Source organism: Lutra lutra, chromosome 12 (genome assembly GCF_902655055.1).
Source record: "Lutra lutra chromosome 12, mLutLut1.2, whole genome shotgun sequence".
Lineage (NCBI taxonomy): Eukaryota > Metazoa > Chordata > Mammalia > Carnivora > Mustelidae > Lutra > Lutra lutra.
Window position 1 is genome coordinate 34,698,856 of NC_062289.1, and position 18,191 is coordinate 34,717,046.

Sequence of the window (18,191 nt, forward strand, 5' to 3'; positions counted from 1 at the left end):
ACTTCTGTGGCAGTCACTGGTGTGAGGTGATTAGAAAAGCAATGGTGTCCCTGACTTGAATACTCTGCTAAAAGGGTTTTCTGCTCTCCCATTTGTGATAACCTATTGGAAGGGCCTGTTCAAACAGAAATCTATCTGAATTATCTACTCTAAGTATAGTTCTTCAATCCCATTTTCGGCTCTCATACCACCAATCATTTTACTCTGGCAATAGGAACCATCTCTTCCACAAGATCATGACATTTTTCCTCTTGCTTTTCTGAAAATGACATTTCTTCCTTTGGGGACCCTTTCTTCAATTTGTTCACATGGCAAAACCCTGCTATTCGTCCAAGTGTCACTTCTGTGAACTCTCCCTTGACTTCTCATGTAGCTTAGATCTGCTTCTTCCTGGCTGCCACTGTAGGTCTTATCACCTGTTGCTGTCATACAGATGCCATGCGCCACCTCTACCTCTCCTCTAGACTGCCTTTTCTTCAAAGGTGAAGCTCAGGATCTTCCCATTTTGCTGCCACAGTGACCAGTCCCTCACAGCACTTTGCTCTAAGAGAGTGAATGTATGTTTGCAGAAGAGAAGAAAAAAAGAAAGATAAAGGAAGGAAATTCTTTCCAAATTCATATTATAGGGAGGAAAAAACAGGAAACGGCAGGTGAAGGAGGAAAAAAAAGGAAGAAGGGAGAAAGAAATCTTATGCAGAAAAATTCATTTAGCTGCTGTCATTGTACTGTGAATGAGTCATATCAATGCACATTTCTGAATATGCCAGAAAGCAGTGGGGCTTTTTTGGATGTACGAGAAGGGAAAGAGAAAGATCTAAAATGTAACACATTGACTGAAAGCATCGCCCTGAATAATTAGAGACAGTTTGATGGGCAGTAGAAGTGTGACAGGTTTATAAATATCAAAAATGGCCGGGAGGAGGCAGCGCATTCAGAACTAAGGCTGTGGTATGGTGGATAATTGTCCTCCCTCCACAGTGCTTCTCAGGGCTTCCTAAAGCTGTGGATAGGGTTCTCTCTCCCCATACCCTTTCAGCTCTCTTTGATTTCTTCATCAAACCTGAAATGGGATGGGAATTATCTAACTTCAGCAGTAGCATGTGGAATGGGAGAGAGAAGTGTCTCCAATTAGTGAACACCCCATTTTTTTGATGGACCCAACTACAAACATCAAGGATTTTAAGGACAGTGTAATTTCTAGTTGACTTTTTCCATTCCTCCCCCCCAGATTTGGGATAGTCACAGAAGACCAGAACTGTTAGTGTAACTACACTCACATCAGAGGCATCCCATGAGCATGTAAGCATGGAGTACTACCAGAGGCCCCAAAAGAAGAATCCCATCTCAAAGTACAGAAAGGCACTTGTACAAGTGCCCCTACCATCTTTCTTATACCTAGAGTTCCTATAAAATTGTAGCTATATTATTCTTTCTTATTATACTCAGAGGGTAAAAAGGAAGAGAACACAGTGAAAAGGAACATGGTGCCTGAGATTCATCTCAGGTAGAATGACTGAATGTCACATACTTCCCTTAATCCAGGCTAGGGGCATCAAAGTTGAGCACCACCAACTCAGCAATGCTGCTGACCATTCATCATCATATCAATCTGCAGAATTGGGGTGAGATCACAATTACAGCTAGGTACAAGCTGTAGAGAGTTCGGGACCCAAAGCCCTCTTCACACAGTTAGGGAATTTGAAGCTGAAAGAAGAAACATGGACTGGTTTGCCCTAGACATATTTGATTGATGACCCCTAAAACTAGGTTTCTTGTGTTACGACTCCTAGTCCATTGCTCTTTGCTTTAATCATGTTTGCTTCCTTAAAGTATCTGTGATCTGGAATTGAACCTTGGATGATGAAAATAAAAGTTCTGACAATTCTAACCTTTATTATTGCTTTCCTCATTTAAAAATTATGGTTAAAAAAAACTAAGTATATCTCATAAGATTATATATGCAATATAAATAATTATCATTTTTATTTATAACTTTTAACCCATGTCCCACAGAAAGAAGGAAAAAAAGTATGAGAAAAATCCCACAAGATTAACTAAGAAATAAAGAGAAGTTTCTACTTGTTTTTTCTGGTGTTTTATTGTTTCTGTGTCAGGCTGCCTGATTTGGGAATCTCCCTGCCTTACTAGGACAGGACATTCAGACTGATGTAAGCTGATCATTTAAAAGCCTTATATCCTTTTTCTTAGGAAGGGTAAATGAATAGAGGTAGAAAGAGGGGGTTTAAAAGCATGGCCTGTTCCTAAAAGACCTGCAGAGAATATCAGATTATCTCCATTCAACAAACTATACAGGTCTGAAAGACATACATTTACACATGGTAAATTCAACTGAAAAACCTAATCAGAAATCAATTCTACAAACAGGAAGAGACATTTCTTTTTGTGTGGCCCAATTACTTGGGATGGAAAAGACAAAGCATGGGAGTGGGACAGGGATAATACATCTATGCAAATTAATAAGCTAGTACCTGTGTCCTATTTGGATCATATGATGTCCCTCCTCTTGAGTCCACAGATAAAAAAACAATAAAACATAGACTTGAAAAAGTTCTTATAAACAATGAAAAGTAGGCATTTCTGTAACAGAAATCAGAAGCCTAGTCAAGTGAAGTATAACCAACTAGTAAAAAATCATACATCCAGTTAGTGCATAGAGATAGTTGTCTAAATGAGCCAATCTGTACTCCAAGTCCTGAAAACAAGGCAACCTAAGGCCACTCTTAGGATCTGCTGTAGAGCAAATGAAGTTTGATCACCATGTCATAATTACTGGTTCCACTCTGAACACAAAGAAAATCTGTTGCTAGTAAATGTCTCCAAGCTATGCTGAAGGTTGGTATCTATGACTTAGTCACAAAATTTATTTCTCAACTTGTTATATTAATCAATCAATTCTACTAACATTCATTACTTTAGTAAGGACTATTGTGATTTTTGCAGTAGCCAGTACTATTTAAAATGTTTCCCAGATCAGAAGGGCCCAAGAGTTAGAGGCAGTATGTTCAAATAGAACCATGATGAGTCATATCCAAAGAGGACTGGAAGTATCGTCGCTGGCACTAGCCAACGGGAGGGAAGAGCTCGTAGTAAAAAAATGCTGGATGAGAGGAGGAAATCTTGGCCATGAAGAAAAGAACAGTCATTGGCTAAAACTAACCGATGCTTTCTAGGTTCCAGATGGAATGGTAAATGGAGTATATTTGAAACACGAGGAGTTTTTCCAGTAACAATGATACTCCTGTGCCCTTACTTTGGTTTCTTATTGACTGCTGAGCAATGTAAAACAAGAGAGAAGATCTTTTCTGATTTCTGCCCAACTAAACCACATGAAAAAGGATTAAAGAAGCATTTTGCAACATGCTAAATTTTTAATCAAATTATTACTACTTCATGCTCTATAACCAAGTAAATCAATGTACCCAATAGGGATTTAGATTTGGTGTTAAGGAAATCTTGAGGTGCCGAATCTCACGTCCTCCAGCCACCAGGGCCTGTGGAAAGACCACCTGAGATTTTGTATCTACACTGGGAGATTCCTCAAAACTGAGGACTGTTGTTGAATGACTAACACCATCGGTTGTGTAAAAATTACTGCAGTATTTGCTGTATATTATTAATTAGTTTGTAGAATATAAATACATAACTTGTTAACATAAATAATTTAAAATAGAGGAAGGTATCTTTTGTTCACATACACCCATTAATCACCTCTCCCTGAAAACTGATAATATCTGTCTCTGACCATTTAATGAGAATACAGCACTCATGAGCTATAGCATTGTTTAATAAGCCCTACGGAAACAAACAAGTAAACCATATATTGAAAGATCACTATGATCTCAGCACTGTGAATGTTGTCATGGGAGAAGAAAAGAAGAAAAATCTCAATCTGCTCCAAGGAGCTTACAGTCTATGCCATAGTGCAGATTATGATAAGTAAAATAACACCAATACCATTTCTAACACAGTTCACAGGAAAGAGAGACCACTAGGAGCTGATAGGATGAGAAGTTCATCTGAGATAGGAGACATAAAATATAGCATATAAATTGGTCCTTGATCTATGGACATGCAGTTCTTATGAGCTAGAGGAGGAGTCACAGAAAGATGTTTGAAGCAGAGGGAATATTGTGAACAAAGGAAGAAGGATGAGAAGAGGAGGAGCTAAAAGTATTTGTATGAGAGTGAGTTAAGAAGTTTGCTAGAAGGGCACCTGGGTGGCTCAGTTGGCTGGATGTCTGCCTTCAGCTCAGGTCATGATCTCAGGGTCCTGGCATTGAGTCCTGCATTGGGCTCTCTGCTCAGGGGGAGTCTGCTTCTCCCTCTCCCTGCTGTTCCTCCTGCTTGTGCTCTCTCTATCAGATAAGCTTTAAAAATCTTAAAAAAAAAAAAAAAAAAAAAAAAAAAAAAAAAACTTTGTTAGAGCAGAAAGTAGATATAATGAAACCAATTCATAAAACACTTGGAATGTCACATGATTTAGCATGTCACATGTCTCTCAGGCTCTCCGGGAAACAAACGCTGAGAGGAAAACTTACAGGCACACACTGCATGGAGTTCTCTTGAGAACACCTGTGAGAATGAAGTTGGACAAATGAGAGCTTTATGATGTCTTCTTTGTTAACCATACGAACTTTAAAAGGGTTTACTGGCACATGGGGTTCTATATTTGTTTTTGATTACCTCCTCAAATGAATCCATGTTGTATCACACAAACACAATGATACCTAAATAAAAACAAATAAGCTACAAAGTTTTATTGGGAGAAATAATTTGTTTCCTTAATAAGTTAGGAAAAAATACTTCGTCCTTGTTAAAAAATATCTCAAATTCTAGATTTCTTTAAATGTTCATGCAGGGATTTAAAAAAAAAACATAATGCATTTTCAAACAGCCCAACTTAAAAAAAAAAAATTTAAAACATCCTTCACTGCACCAAGTCATAACGAGGCATACCCAGCAAATGCTGCACAGTTAATGTTGCTCATGGACCCCCATGGAGCGGAAGGATTTTACTAGAACTGTATGAAGTGCCTTGAAATTAATTTTCCTATAATAGAAACTACTTAAAAGAATTATCTTGCTGTGCAGCAAATCAGTTCATGTGGCAGATTTATGCTTTCATCTGGAATTTTCTTAAAGGGGGCAAAGGCAACAAAGAGATGGTTTGGATGAACTTAAAATCAGAGTCTTTCCAAGCCCTGAGCTTTGTTCTTGGGTTAAAAAAAACTTCAGAAAATGTTAAAACCTGAATAAATGCAGGATTGTTTTTGGATAAGCATCAAGCAATATCCCAAAGAAATTTCAAGGCAAAGGAATATCTAACCCCACCATCATCTTAAAGATGAAGACATTGAAATGGTGGGAAGAGGTCAAAGCATTGGTATGTGGCATGTAAGCACACACAGACATGGGCATAAACAGATCTATATATCTGTACATAAACACATCTCACGTTGAAGAGTACTTTCCAGTTCCCAGCCATATATTTTAAGATCCATATTAGTGAAGTGGGGCTAGGCTTTTCTGTGCTAAGAAACCAGCACAAAATTAACACAATCAAAGCTTATTTCTCATTTACTTCACAGGTAAATGCAGGGTTGGAGGCCTTTCTGGTTTCTCCCCCAGATACTGACTCTAAGAAGCACTGCAAGATGCTATCATTTTAGGGTCTCATGCTTCCAGCATACTAACAGGGGAAAGAGATTCTACTAAACTGTCCTTATTTTTTTTTTTTTAATATTTTCAGAATATCACTTGGCTTGGTGAGTGGAGAAAGAATTAAACTATCAGCAGCAAATTCTAAGAATGTTTTTAGACTAATATTCTCAGGCTCCCTGAGTGGAAGGCACCACTGTCTCCTTCTTTAGAGCCCAGATGAGTTCTAGGATGATTAACTTTGGGAACAATTATTTGTTAGGTACCTGCAATGAACCACACTCTTCATTCCCCATTGGATTAAAGTCATAATACTGTTAGGGAACTTGGAGAAAGTCTTTAAAAAGTCGTGGGAACTAAATCCGTGAACTGATGGCATCCATCCACGGAATATGGGAATTTAGAAAAGAGAGAAGTTGAGAGAATAAGTAGAAATAGTGAATAAATCAATATTGGGGGGAAAATACAAGAAAAAGACACAGATTAAGGAAGAACTGTCTTTGAGGTAAAAAGTAAAAATGACAGAAAACCAAGTGATTCAACCTTTCAGACTATGGTTTAGAGGATAATTAAATAATAATACTGAGGGCTTGTAAGCAAACATTCCTGGTACCCATGGAAGGTCAAGGAGAGTCAGGGATTAACAGCGATTGTTCCTGTCCCAACACATCATTGACTGCAATCATGAAGGAAATTAGGTGATTATAATTCAGTTACGAGGTGAGATTTTCAGGCCCTGAGAAAGCCCCATATCTGAAAAGCAAGTGCACTAATGGCTTGTTCCTCTGTATTTTTTTATTCTTTTATTTTTCTTTTTGAGGATTTTAAAATCAAAGTCTTAGACAAGTGTCCTTGGTCAAAATGCAAAGTTGAGCTGAAATTTTGTAACAAGTGAAATCTGTTGCACTTTTGTTAACAGCCTCAAGAGAACAAACAGGCAACAGCAAAGACACCAGAAGAGAAGCAGTTCTCAGAGTTAAGCTTAGTCATGTCCATAACCCCTGTTTATCATCCAGCATCATCCCCTCAACTCTTTCTTTTTTGAGACAGAAATTTTGTTCTCTAGGTTACTCCTTCCTCTAAAACAAACCAGTTCCAGGAAAAAATTGAGAAACCATTCAAGAATTAAAATACACAAGGACATTTCTTCTTTCTTTGCTTTAATTATGGTCTTCACGATGTGAGAATTTTCAGAGTTAAGACTGTGACCATTAATGCTAAGTTTTGTCTGCTGTGCATTTTGCCTTTGTTGAGAGAGGTAGCCCTCATTCTTAATTCAGTTCTATCCCAGGCAGACCCTCTCTCTCTGTGGTATATGTAAGTATGATATTTTAGCTCATTCTGGAATCTAACCCTGGAAAATTCATCTCACTCCCTTGATCAAGAGTAAAATATATCTTGCTAGTTCTGGTAGCCAATTTCTTCTTGACTCTGTAGAAAGATATGCTCCAAGAGGCTGAGTAACAAGTCTTTAACCCCTCTGTGCCTGGATTCCTAGCTAGAATCCCATTACAGTGATTCAGTTCTTTAAATAATGTTCAGTCTTCTTCTAAATCCACCCCCACTCTCCAGATGTCTATTTTCTACTTGCAACTAATATTTTTTGGTCAAAATGTTTCATTATGGGTCCTCCATGTTTCTCATAAAGGGATGATATATTTGGAATAATTATCTTTGATTTGTTAAGAAGATTAAGAAAAAATGGAGATGATGTTTTCATGAGGTTCCCCCCACTAAAAAAAAAGTTGATGGTGTGCTTATTTTACAGTTAGCAACCCAATGCTAGTCCTTATAAATTCTAGTGAAGAACAATTATAAACTCTATTACATAGTTTCTGTGCAAACCTCTATTCTCTAAGCTTATTGTATTTCTAGTCAACTAAAACCTTCTGCCTATATTAAGGAGTTAGCATGTGAAAATATTTGCTGAACCTGATTCCCTGATGGGAAATACAATCCACTAGAATCAAATGTATTTGTGAAACACAAACACATTTTCATTATCTGTAGCTTATAATCAAAGCAAAGTTTCTTGCTTTGACAAACATCCTATTCACTTTGGAAATAGAAGTGAAGCACAAATTTTGCATTTATTAATTGTGCATCCCTGCTGTAAACATTAGCTAACCATTTGCTGTTGAATCTTAAGTAAATCTCTAGACCTAAAAGGCACCACTCAGCTTCCAAACTCTTAGGCTCCACATTTTGAGTAGGTTATAATCTTGGCAAGATGCATTTTCCCCATCAACATCCATAATGTCTCCCCAGGGAGAAATTTGTCAAAGGAGGAATTTGTAAAGTCACCATCTTCACAGAGGCCCTGGAGAACAAATTAGGCATTATACACATTACTGATGTGTGTAAAGACCTCCAGAGGTGAAAAATGGGGCAGGATAGTCACTGGTGCCAGAGGGAATTTTTTGGCAGTGTTGGGGGGATCTTCCATGAATTAAACAGGAACATTTCTTATATGACCAACACAGGAGGAGGTTTTCCAAGAGAATTACATGGCATCATACGAGATGTTCAAGCAGTTGTTCAGATTAGATACCTCTATAATGGCCCATTTACTCATCTGAAATTTCAAAATGTTTTAAAGCAAGAGGAAGATCAGAAAACTTGAAGGAAACAAACTAAAGTAATCAAAAGGCTCAATGGAAGATACTGCAAGCCTTTGAATAGATGTGTATACAGACCGTCAATTCTGAAGAGAGGAAAGGAATGTTAGAAGTCCTGAAAGTAGATGATCTCATCTACCAAAAGCTTTGTCAGTCCTAGAAACCTTATTCTGTTACATGTTTGGAAAAAAAAAATTCTCGCCTACATAGCTCTGATGTTTTGATCTTTCTTTGGATGCAGACTTCTTCTAAAGACCAGATAATGGGTAAATAGTGAATTCTTTCCTTCTGTGCAAAAAAAACCAAAACAAACAAACAAACAACAACAACAACAACAAAAGAACCAAAAAATACACACACAGAGACACACACACACACACACACATGAGAGAGAGAGAGAGATTAAGAATTTTCAGTGACTAAGCTTAGTCATTAGTCAATGGGAAAATGAGTTTTGGTGGGGAAATATATTTTGGCCTTATATATTGGCACCATGACAAATTCTAATGAGAAAAATGTCAACAAACCAATAATTAATAAAGAAACAAATTTTAAAAATTCCTTATTGTTTTTCTTCAGTATCAGTTTGGGACATTTGATGCCTTGACCTAACAAAACTCCTTGAGTCTCCAAGTCCAGTGACTTCCTCCTTCCGTGTCATGCAGCAATTCTTTTCTTTTGTTGCTGTCACAAATTCACTTTAGGCTCTCACCGTCCTGTTCAGTGCTACAGCAACAGTCCCCCATCTCCTTTCCTTCAGTCTCTTCCTTATCAAATTAATTAAATCTGCAGCAAGCTAAGTCTTTTGAATATAACACTTTAATTCTGGTTGCAAAACTCTCAGTTTCTTTTCATTTCCTAGAGGATAAACTCTTAAATTCTTAGCATGCTATTCACACCTTCTACAATCCAACCAATCCATCTTCCCTTTTACTCTTCTATGCCCTTTGCTGCTAGCAAGTCAATCTAGATTTGGTGCTCCAACAATCCCTGCATTATCTTACTTCTCTTCCTTTCTTCATACTTACCTCTCTTACTGTAATGCATTTTCTCTCATTTCAACCAATCCTTCAAGGCCCAGATAAAGAGCTCCCTTTTCTATGCAGCTGCCTTAGTTCGTTCATGATAAATACAATCTCTCCCTCCTATAAACTGTACTAGCCGTTGTTCTTACCAATGGAACATACCTTGCCCTGTGCCATTGTATACAGAATCTTCAATTATTATTTAATTAAGCTATGTTTATAGCTTGCTTGTCCAATATGATTGTGATTAGCAACTAAAAATTATTACTTCTTCTCTTCTGTCCCTCCTCCTTTTTCATTTACAACTACAAACAAAAGACTTTAAACATAATCGACACTCGGGAAATACTGACAATAAATTAAGAAGTGTTATGGGTTCAAATTCACATCATGGTTTCATTTGGATCATTTTTATACAAGTCCTAAGGAGACTCACAGATTTTTTTAAAAGAGATTTTATTTATTTACTTTAGAAAGAGTGCACAAGTAGGGGGCGCCTGGGTGGCTCAGCGGGTTAAAGCCTCTGCCTTCAGCTCGGGTCATGATCCCAGGGTCCTGGGATCGAGTCCCACATCTGGCTCTCTGCTCAGCGGGGAGCCTGCTTCCTCCTCTCTCTCTGCCTTCCTCTCTGCCTACTTATGATCTCTGTCTGTCAAATAAATAAATAAAAATCTTTAAAAAAAAAAAAAAGAGTGCACAAGTAGAAGAAGGAGCAAAGGGGGAGGAGGGAGAGGGGGAAAGAATCTCAAGCAGACTCCATGCTAATGGAGTCCCACATTGGGCTTGATTTCAGGATCCTGAGATCATGACCTCAGCTGAAACCAAGAGTTGAACGTTTAACCAACAGAGCCACTCAGGTGCCCCGAGATTCACAGAGTGTTTGAGTGATCCCAATTATATAATTTATTTATTAATAGGGTTGTTTTTGTTTACGAGTTTTATTTATTTATTTATTAAGATTTATTTATTTATCTGAAAGGGAAAGAGAAAGAGAGAGAGAGAGAGAACTCATGGCAGGAAGAGGCAGAAGGAGAGAGAGTCTTAAGCAGACTCTGCACTATGAGCCCACAGTGGGGCTTAATCCTACAATCTTGAGATCAGGACCTGAGCCAGAACCAAGAGTCAGGCACTTAACAAACTGTGTCACCCAGGTGCTCCTTGCTTGTGAGTTTTAAACTCAACCTTTGAAAGACTGTGATTTTGAATAAAGCAAATTCTGATTGTCTGAACTCCCAAAGAGAGAGCATAATGTAAATGAAAAATATGTACTGATATATATATATATATATATATATATATATATATATATGCCTATGCCATTGCTTATAAAGTTAAGTATGAAGGATTCAACTATTAGGATTGTAAACCCACTTCTTGTTAGGACAGAACAATTATCTTACAACATAATTTAACATCTCACCAGATGACATCTCCTGATGTTCTAGTTATATTTTATTTGGCCTAATTTTATTTGATTAAACCACTCCATGCTCTTTTCCTTTCTTGATGTCTAGCCCCTTCAACTATCAATAGTAAAAGTTTGCAGGATCATGGTTCTAACAGAATTTCATATAAAATTTCTGTTCGTGCCATGTCAGCTTTACACTGAATCCATGGAGCATCTTTTTATTCTCAATGGGAGAACCAGAATAGCTACGCTTAGTCAGGTTTTCAGCTTATTTGGTGCAATGCCAGTGAAAATAAGAACACTGGGGGAGACAAGTTTTTGCTCCAGCTGAGTTCCTCCCAACCTTAATTTACAGGTTGAAGACACATAACTACTAGATGTACAATACCTCACTACATTGACTACAATGACCTAATAGTAAACAAGTGTAATACACCACATAAATGTTTGATATTCAATCCTAAATGAAAAAATATGTATTCTATAATGAATACTTAATTAGGACTGCATACTGAATATAAGGAATGGAGCCCCTACTGCTTCTGAGACAAAGCAGAGTAAAATGAATTACCATCATGCAGGGAATGATATTAATAGTGTCCAGCTTTATAAATGAATCCAATTTTAAGCCACTTTAGTTGCTATCATACTGAGAAAGAGTGCAACATGTCTAACATATCATTTCCTTTCTGGCAAACGACAAGACTTAAGCAGAAAACAATTTTAACTTGCTGATGTTTGCCTGCATTAAATATTTCTAATTATTGAGCACTCACAGTCAAACATCATTCAGAAAACAAACGTCAATGCTCTTTTCAGCATCGGCCTATTGAGAGGAGCCATGTTGTTTATTTGTTTTCTCCTTTACAAAATAATAAAGTAATTGCAAGGATTGTTTGGGTGACTTTACAGCATCAGTAGTTGTTGTTTCATTCCCTTGAGTCTATCGTGTCATAAACAGTTGGCGTTTTACTATATGTGGTAGTACGTAGGTCTATGTGTTATATTTGTTATTCAGAATGTTTGTAGGTGAATGAAGTCACCAAGAAGTGATGTAGCAATCAAAAGGCACAAGGGAAAAAAAAAATCACAAAGAAAAAATCACAAACGCCACTTTCGCATGCAAGGAGGAGAGGCTGTTGTGGTGATTATGGTAGTAAATATGATAATTAGACCATATAAATTGGACTTAAGATAAAGAATCTGTAGACTCTTCTGATTTTCCAAACTTCTGATTTCAACACTCAATCTATTCACCTACCACTGAATAATTCTCTACTGTATTCTCACTCTGTGATAATCTCTGGATTAAACAAAAAACTGGGAAACACAGGTATTCCAAATTTGGGATTACTAGGCAGAGAAGACCAACATACATTAAGAGTACTGTTTAATTCAGAGTGGTATAGAGATCCTAAATTTGGTGACTTAGAATATCATGTAAGAAAAGGAGGTCTAGGGTTAGCTAGGAAATGTTTGTCACACTGCTGAGACAGAGTGACAGCTCGTCCTTGGAAAGTCTCGCATTGGGTCAAATCAGAGAGGAGTGGTGAAGAATCTCTGCCTTTGGGTACAAGTCAACTTCACATCTTCCCTTAGCCTTGACAACGAGGAAGAAGCAGATCTATTATTAGGCCAAGGAAATAAGAAGTCCTCAAGCACATTCAGTTATACTACCAAACTCCAAGACAGTAAGACAGTTGGTGAATGAATAGATCGGTGGGGAAAAAAAATGGATGGGTGGATGGATGGATGCGGGGGGAAAGACTAAATGGATCGATTTACTCTTAGGTTGTCACCTTCTGAGCTTTACTTTCTGTTCTCTAGTTAATATGGAAAGGTGAGTCCTGAGGTACCTTTTGCTTGAGAAGATCTTTGATTATTAAAAGAATAATTCTCTAAGTTTATAACTTTACCACGTCCTAGGGAAAAAAGATGCTAATGACAACAATTACATGATATTGAAGATGATGCAATCACTGGGTTCTAGACTAATGGTTTCATTGTTTTTACCCATTTATTCTTCACACTAATTCCATGACATAAGCGGTATTTTCATACATTCCTTATTCTTGCAGTAAGAAAACTAAAGCAAAGAAATGTTGGTAACTTTTCTGAGTCACCCAGCCAGGAAGTGGTTAATCAAAGGTAAATCAAGAAAAGGATGACTTTTGAGAACTTGCTCTTATATGTTTGTCTGCACGCAGGAATTAGGCCCTTTGAGATGTTAACAGAAAGCTGAAAACAATGTGGTTAGAACTTCACATTTTCTCAATTCTATTCTCTTTCATTGTTTCTCAAAGAATGCCCCCCCAAAACTACTCTCCACAAAATGTGGACTGACTCTCCCCTTCACTGCAGATGAGCTCTGGAGGGAGCAAGCCAGCCTGGATAAGATTATAATCGCACAGATATGTCTTGTTTGGGGAAAAGGCACAGTGTCAGGAGAGGAGAATGGATGCTCTCCGTCCATAGGCGACACCCCTTCCACTCCATGATATACGGACACCAAAGACACCGTACATCATGGTGACATGCACTTAAACTTAAAGCTGGTCCAAGCGCTTCTCTGTTCCCCAGGGGAGCTGCCATAAGCTGTGATCTATGGAGAGGGCCCAGGGCCGCTCTCTGCTTGGGTTTGTTCTGTTTTGAGTAATCCTCCAAATACAATTATTGCCTTCACTGCAACGAGGCATTTCTTGGAAAAAAGTAAGTGATATGCATCAGAGGAACCAGGGATAGGGGAAAAAAAAAGAATCTGGTCTTTGTAGAAGTTGTTTAAACTAAAGCAACATATTGCAATACAAAAGAATTAGATTGTTTAGATTGGGAATCAAAATACCAGAATATATGGCTTCTAGCACTGGTTTTTCCCAAAACAGCTTCTGTGACCCTGCATAAGTCGTTTTACACTCTGAATCTCTGTTCTACCTCATGTAAAAAAAAAAAAAATGGTAAAATTAGACATGTTCTTTAAGATACCTTAAAGTTGTTTTAAAATAGAAATCCACTGTTCTTAAAATTGGAAGTCCATACCTTATCGGTCTTTCTGTTCTTCTATCTAATACAAGACAGGCAGGGAGATGCTTAGGAAATATTGTTGAACTAGGAGACAGGGGAGTTTGCTTATATAGTTGCACAGAAAACAAGAACCATAGAATCCTGACCTTCAGTCTGATATATACATTTGATGAATCCACCTCAATTTTTCATTAGGCTTACTGGAGTGATTTCTATAAAAAGCCGACAAACAAACAAAACCCTCTATGTTGTGTTTAAACATAGTTATAAAAATGAGGTTCTTGCTGTTCCCCAGTGATGGCCTGGAGCCACTGTTATATTCATCAGGGATTGATCATTATTGCTCTGCCCACGATATTCCTGCAAAAAGCAAAAACATCATTTTTCACTAGTCAGACCAATAAAAATGCTACAGCTATAGCTTTTAAAATGTATATATTTTTAAGTCCTGGATTTCACTGGAGCAGAATGCAATTAAAATAGCTGTTCATCTTACCAGTCCTATTTTATAAAGCAAAAATAATGATGCAATTTAAAGTATAATTTTAAGTTCTATTATTAAGAAAAAAAAGAGTCATTCAATTCTCCAAGGCAGGAACATTTACTTTTTTTAATATAAAATTTAAAATTTCACCCAATATGTAAAAGTATCCCATATCATGCAATATCTCATGACAAAGTGGCTTTTTGAAATGGCTCTTTTGGTAATTTTACATAGTTTCTCCTCACAACTAAACTATCCTTAGTCTCTATTCCCCCAGATATATCTGCAATGTTCTTAAAGCAGCTGGTGAATTGGGGCTGTATCTCTGACCTTTGTATCTCACTTGTAAGAAAACTTACTTATTAAGGGCATTTGTACGATCAAAGCTTTGTCGTATCTGGGATGTTTTAGATCTGTTCTGCTCAAGAGGAATATAATGGCAGCCATATACCTAATTTGAAATTTTCTCACAGTCACTTTTAAAAAGTAAAGAACAAAAAGCACAAAAAAACTAGTAAAATTAATTGAATGTATTTTATCCCAACATATCTAAAATATTTTAATGTCAACATGTAATTAAGATATCAGTGAAATACATGACATTCTTTTTTCATGCCGTCTTTAAAACCCCGTGTCCTTTTTATACTTACACATAACAGCAATCTCGTTGTATACCTGCCTCATTCTGTGGGGTCAGCAGCCTCTTGGGGCGTATTGCCACTCTACTGCACAGCAGTGTCAGAAGATGGCTTCTAAAGGAAGATACGCCACAGTCTGATTTGTTTGTTTGTTGCTGTTGTTTTTTAATGTGTTTGTTTAACCTACTTGTCTTACATATTGGACCAGTTCTGAGATTTCATCAGTACTCATAGGTTTCAGTTATTTTTCCCTTTAGTATGAATAGCTCTGTGACTGGTCCTTCTACATTCTTTTCCATCTCCACTTTAACCAAGGGCTCTCAACAAGAGCAGATACTAAATGTTTCCCAATTAGAAGAAAAGCAAAGGACAAGGGACTTCTATAATGTATAATAAACCTTTCAGTTTCTCTCTGTCTCTCTGCCTCTCTCTCTCTCTCTCTCTCTCTCACACACACACACACACACACACACACACACACACACACACACATGACACTGTTACTCTCCAATTCTCCCATGAATGGTGGAGAGGTTTAAAAGTATTATAAAATCCATGGACTTTCCAAGACACCAGGAGGCATCAACAAATGTTTTCTGAATGTCTAGTACATGCATGGCCTCATGCAGATAGCAGGCAAAAGCAAGAAGAGGAGTTACTAAGATGCTTTTAGATGGTCCACTGGGACACAGAAGTTTTTGCTAGATCCTCGGTGAGAAAATAGATGGTAACATTCAGTGCTTATGGATCTAAAAACAGGAACTGTATATCCACTGGGAATTGGGGAATTCCAGGCAGCTTAGAAGGCTGGTCTACTATTTTGGAACCATACATACTTCCAGCTTTGTGTGGCACTCCCAATCAAATGAGCTGCTGGATCCTGCTAGCACTCATTTTTATATAAGCGTGGTGGGACCTATGTTACCTATGGACAAATGAGGGAACTAGGGTTCAAAGAACTTTAGTGACTTACTCAAGGGAGGAAGTAAATGGGACTAGAATCCTGGGGACCTTGTTTCTGCCTTTTGATTTTTTTTCCTTTTTTGTGCTGCATTCTTGTGAACCACAATTGAAATACCTGTGAATGCGGAAGGACTTAGGAATTTAATGAAACTTAACCAGTCAATAAATGTAAGAAAACACAATTTGTTTCATCTTTCATTTCTCCAATATCTACCCTTAAGTGAATCTTCACTTGGCACTCATTTCCCATTGCAAGTGTCCTCTCTTTCTGCAGACATTTCCCTTAACCCCCCCTCCCCATTACGGAGGTGCTAGTAATGTTTGTTCCAGGCATTCATGCATGCATACTCCCTACATGTCAGGTAGTAGTGGCCCTCCTGCTGGTTGGAGGGCAGGTGCTGAGAACAAGCCTCTTCTTTCCACAGGCAACCTCACAGTGCTCCTTGCACAACAAAGTTCAATCCCAGAGTGGTTTGACTGACACTGATTAGGAGTCTGGGGAAATGAGACTTTCACTCTCCAGTGACCTTCCAGTGGACTCAGCGTGAACTCCCTTGCTCACTGCCAGTCGATTTACAGCCCCAATATACTTGTATTCAGTTCCTAGAAGGGTGTCTCATGGAACTTGCTGCTTCTCCTGTTCTCAGAGCAGCAGCAACATGTATTATCATGCTTGACTTCAGCTTCAGACCCTCCCACACCTCTCCCAACTTTCCTGTTGTTTTTGTCTTTGCCATAAGAATACTATTTCAGCCCCCAAATACTGTCCTTTGATAGGGTTTTTGACATAGGTACTAGACAGGTGTATCAAAAGGGGGAATGCCCTAAAAACACAGTACCTGGATTTCAGCTCCATCTTTGGCTGCCTTTATATTATTTTGTATAAGTATGAACTGGCTTCTAGCTAGCTAGATGACCACACACAAGGGCAGCTAATCAACAGATCGACATTAACCTGAAGATAGATCTCTAGTGGCCTGACAATGAGTTCTGCCCTTGGCCTTGACCTGGTCAGCATCCTCATCACTTGATCATTTGCAGATTGAATTGTCCTTTGAAGTGCGTTTCAAAAGGTCATAGCCTCAGAGTGCCAGAACTGTTCAGAGTTGTATAGTGGCAGTTAGGAGCAGAAATGGCACCAGAAGCACAGATTCTGAATCAGGAGATGGAAATTTCAGTGATTACTAGCTGAATGAGACTAGTCCCTGCTGAAAATATCAGTTCAAGCATGAGAAAGTCAACAAACTGGCTAATAGGCAGATGTGCCTGGATATTCTTCAGATGGACAATACCGAACCCTGCCATGCATGTGCCCTGAGCTGGCTTCTTCCCTACTTTCCATGTTTTGGTCAATGGTATTATGTTTTATATAGCATCCAAATTGGACACCTGAGCACCACCCTAACTTCCTTCTCTCTCCCTTTTCCTTACCCTCAACTGACCCACTGTCCTGGTGATCTGAACTTCCCAATATCTGACTAATCTATTTTCTACTACAAACAAGGGGAAATGAGAATTGGAACAAGAAGTGAAGTTTGAAAAGTCTCTGAATATGATTGTGATAACTTACCCAACCCCCTCAAATGGGCTCAGAAATGCTGCATTACGGAATGTTGTCTCTACAGGGACCACTGGGAGAGCCAGCCTTTGCAAACACATTAGGGTTCTGTAGTAATACAAGAAAAAACAGAGATTTGAGGAACAACTAAAAAATCTAACACGTATGTCTATTGCCTCAGAGATTTGTAAAAATGTTTGTAAACAGGAAATTATATAAGGGATTTTGAACCCTCAACCCAATTAAAGGTTAGTGTGAATTCCTACATCTCAGAGGTGATGTGGTTTGGGATTCCCATCACGGTAAGAAACACCAAATGGAGCTTTTTTTTTCTGGTTATTATTCACTTGTTGAGTTCCAGTGTAACATTTGGGGCTGAGTAGAATGCACAACAATGCAGATATCTCTTGAGAGCAACAACGGTTGAACTGTGTAGAATTTGCAACCACTCATATACCCAAAGAACAGGCAAAAAAGAATGGCCAGAAGAAATGACATTAAATGAACTTTGGAGCCCACAGACAGTGGAAGAGGTTTTGGAGACTCTCCCAAGCCAAGGTTTCTCAGGCCCTTACTCATATAAGACACTTGGTGGCTTTAGGTAGGCACTAGCCATGCTCTATGCCATACAGTGGGCAGTGTAGGCTGAAGGACAGCTAGCAGAATCTTGGCAGAGGCTTTGATTCTGTCTTTGCAAATAGTCACCCAAGGCTTAGGTCAGACCTTTAAATATGTTCTTCTGACTCCTGGAAGACAAATGAACTTGACACACATCCACTTTCCCTTCACATAGGTAG